Here is a 4,103-nt window from a genome sequence, read left to right on the forward strand (position 1 = left end):
CTGCGGCCAGAGCTTTTGATGCTAGGCAGAGTAAGTAGAGAAGAGGAGAAGTGAAAGTTGGATATGTCAGTTTCATTACTTGCAGAGTAGCATAGCACCATATATAGTCATAGTCTAGGTTTGGATTGAACTAGCTACAGGAGCATGTCTCTCTTTTTTCTAAAACTTAGCAACGTCTCTTTACTGGTACACTAGCTTGTTCTGTACGCCTTCTCAAGTCTTTGATTTTCTTTCTTTTTTTTGCGAGGAAGGAAGGAGGACAAAATTGAGAGTTCCTAGGACTCAAACCCAAGACCTCTCGGTTGAAAACCAAGGGTGCTAGTCACTTATGTGGCAAACGTTCCCTGGGAGGAGGACGACAGACGAACGCATTTTCCTCGCAGTATTACTTGCGACGCAAGATCTAACGGTCATAGTTTGGGGAATGTTATCAGGCGAACGAGCCCAGTTTTTCTTTTCTTCCTACTAGTCAATGTGTACGTGCAATGCATGTTAATTTGGAAGTATATTAAGTGCATGCGGATATTAAGTAGGATATTATTTGCGTGTTATCATGTGATTAGAACTATTTTTGGCATGAAATTAACTGCACGCTAAACGTGTTGAGCGCTCGACATTGAAGCAGTCTAGGTCGTTGGATTGACATGACTTGATGGTCGAGATTAATTGCATCTGCCCTGATACGTCTCCAACGTATCTATAATTTTTGATTGCTCCATGCTATATTATCTACTGTTTTGGATGTTTATGGGCTTTATCATTTTTGGGGACTAACCTATTAACCCAGAGCCCAGTGCCAGTTTCAGTTTTTACCTTGTTTTAGAATATCGCAGAAAAGGAAAACCAAATGGAGTCCAATTGACCTGAAACTTCACGGAACTTACTTTTGGATCAGAAGCAACCATGGAGACTTGGAGTCTACGTCAAGGAAGCTTCGAGGAGGCCACGAGGTAGGGGGGCGCGCCCTCCACCCTCGTGGACCCCTGATGGCTCCCCTGACGTACTGCTTCCGCCTATATATCTCCATATACCCTAAAACGAATCGGAGAGCACAATAGATCAGGAGTTCCGCCGCCAGAAGCCTCCGTAGCCACCGAAAACCAATCTAGACCCGTTCCGGCACCCTGGCGGAGGGAGAAGCCCTCTCAGGTGGCCATCTTCATCATCCCGGTGCTCTCCATGACGAGGAGGGAGTAGTTCTCCCTCGGGGCTGAGGGTATGTACCAGTAGCTATGTGTTTGATCTCTCTCTCTCGTGTTCTTGAGGTGATACGATCTTGATGTATCGCGAGCTCTGCTATTATAATTGGATCCTATGATGTTTTCTCCCCCCTCTACTCTCTTGTAATGAATTGAATTTCCCCTTTGAAGTTATCTTATCGCATTGAGTCTTTAATGATTTGAGAACACTTGATGTATATCTTGTCGTGTGTATCTGTGGTGACAATGGGATATCACGTGATCACTTGATGTATGTTTCTCGGAGAGCACAATAGATCAGGAGTTCCGCCGCCAGAAGCCTCCGTAGCCACCGAAAACCAATCTAGACCCGTTCCGGCACCCTGGCGGAGGGAGAATCCCTCTCAGGTGGCCATCTTCATCATCCCGGTGCTCTCCATGACGAGGAGGGAGTAGTTCTCCCTCGGGGCTGAGGGTATGTACCAGTAGCTATGTGTTTGATCTCTCTCTCTCTCGTGTTCTTGAGGTGATACGATCTTGATGTATCGCGAGCTCTGCTGTTATAATTGGATCCTATGATGTTTTCTCCCCCCTCTACTCTCTTGTAATGAATTGAATTTCCCCTTTGAAGTTATCTTATCGCATCGAGTCTTTAATGATTTGAGAACACTTGATGTATATCTTGTCGTGTGTATCTGTGGTGACAATGGGATATCACGTGATTCACTTGATGTATGTTTTGGTGATCAACTTGCGGGTTCCGCCCATGAACCTATGCATAGGGGTTGGCACACGTTTTCGTCGTGATTCTCCGGTAGAAACTTTGGGGCATTCTTTGAGGTTCTATGTGTTGGTTGAATAGATGAATCTGAGATTGTGTGATGCATACCATATAATCATACCCACGGATACTTGAGGTGACATTGGAGTATCTAGGTGACATTAGGGTTTTGGTTGATTTGTGTCTTAACGTGTTATTCTAGTACGAACTCTAGGGCTGTTTGTGACACTTATAGGAATAGCCCAACAGATTGATTGGAAAGAATAACTTTGAGGTGGTTTCGTACCCTACCATAATCTCTTCGTTCGTTCTCCGCTATTAGTGACTTTGGAGTGACTCTTTGTTGCATGTTGAGGGATAGTTATGTGATCCAATTATGTTATTATTGTTGAGGGAACTTGCACTAGCGAAAGTATGAACCCTAGGCCTTATCATTAGTTACCTTGCTGTTTTTATATTTTCAGATTACAAAAACTATTATCTACTATCCATATTGCACTTGTATCACCATCTCTTCGCCGAACGAGTGCACCTATACAATTTACTGTTGTATTGGGTGTGTTGGGGACACAAGAGACTCTCAGTTATTTGGTTGCAGGGTTGCTTGAGAGAGACCATCTTCATCCTACGCCTCCTACGGATTGATAAACCTTAGGTCATCCACTTGAGGGAAATTTGCTACTGTCCTACAAACCTCTGCACTTGGAGGCCCAACAACGTCTACAAGAAGAAGGTTGTGTAGTAGACATCAAGCTCTTTTCTGGCGCCGTTGCCGGGGAGGTTAGCGCTTGAAGGTATATCTTTAGATCTTGCAATCGAGTCTTTTAGTTTCTTGTTTTAGCACTAGTTTAGTTTATAAAAGACAACTATAAAAAAATGGAATTAAGTTTGCCTCATACGCTTTAATAAGGATTCTGACAATTGTGCTCAAGTGCTAGAGGAAGAATGCATTATAATGTTTGGCATTAAATCTTTGAATGATGAGCATGATTGCAATGTTGTTACTATGAATTCCTCGAATATCTATGATGCTAATGATATGCAAAGCCACAAGCTTGGGGAAGCTATGTTTGATGAAGATGATATTTTTTGTCCCCCAAGTTTTGATGAGCAAATTTATTGTGATGAAAGCATGCCTCCTATTTATGATGATTATATTGATGAAAGTGGATTTGGAGAGGTCATGACTTTATTTTGTGATGAATCCACTATTCCGGAAGAGGTTCCAATTGATTATGAGAACAAAGTTGCTATCTATGATGATTATTGTGATGACTTGTATGCTATAAAGAATAATGATATCCATGAAACTTGTCATCATGATTTTAGTTTTCTATTGGATTATGCCTCACATGATAATTATTTTGTTGACTTTGCTCCCACTATTATTCATGAGAAGAATTTTGCTTGTGTGGAGAGTAATAAAATTTCTATGCTTGCAGATCATGAAAAGAATGCTTTATGTGCTGGTTATATTTTTGAATTCATTCATGATGCTACTGAAAATTATTATGAGGGAGGAACATATGCTTGTAGGAATTGCAATAATATCAAGTTTCCTCTCTATGTGCTTAAAGTTTTGAAGTTATGCTTGTTTTGCCCTCCTATGCTAGTTGATTATTGTTCCCATAAGTTGTTTGCTCACAAAATCCCTATGCATAGGAAGTGGGTTAGACTTAAATGTGCTAGTCATATTCTTCATGATGCTCTCTTTATGTTTCAATTCTTATCCTTTATGTGAGCATCATTGAAATCATCATGCCTAGCTAAGGGCGTTAAACGATAGCGCTTGTTGGGAGGCAACCCAACTTTATTTTTGTTCCTTTCTGTTTTCTCCTGTTTAGTAATAAATAATTCATCTATCCTCTGTTTAGATGTGGTTTTATGTGTTTAATTAGTGTTTGTGCCAAGTAGAACCTTTGGGAAGACTTGGGTGAAGTCTTTATGATCATGGTGTAAAAAAACAGAAACTTTAGCGCTCACGACAATTACTGCCATTTTTATTTGGACAGCACTATTTACTTAATTATTTTTGAAGATGATTAATAGATACATTCCTCAGGTCCATCAATTTATTTGAGAATTTTATGAGTTCCAGAAGTATGCGTTTGATGCAGATTACTACAGACTGTTCTGTTTTTGAC

The sequence above is a fragment of the Triticum urartu genome, chromosome 2 (assembly GCF_003073215.2).
Source record: "Triticum urartu cultivar G1812 chromosome 2, Tu2.1, whole genome shotgun sequence".
NCBI lineage: Eukaryota > Viridiplantae > Streptophyta > Magnoliopsida > Poales > Poaceae > Triticum > Triticum urartu.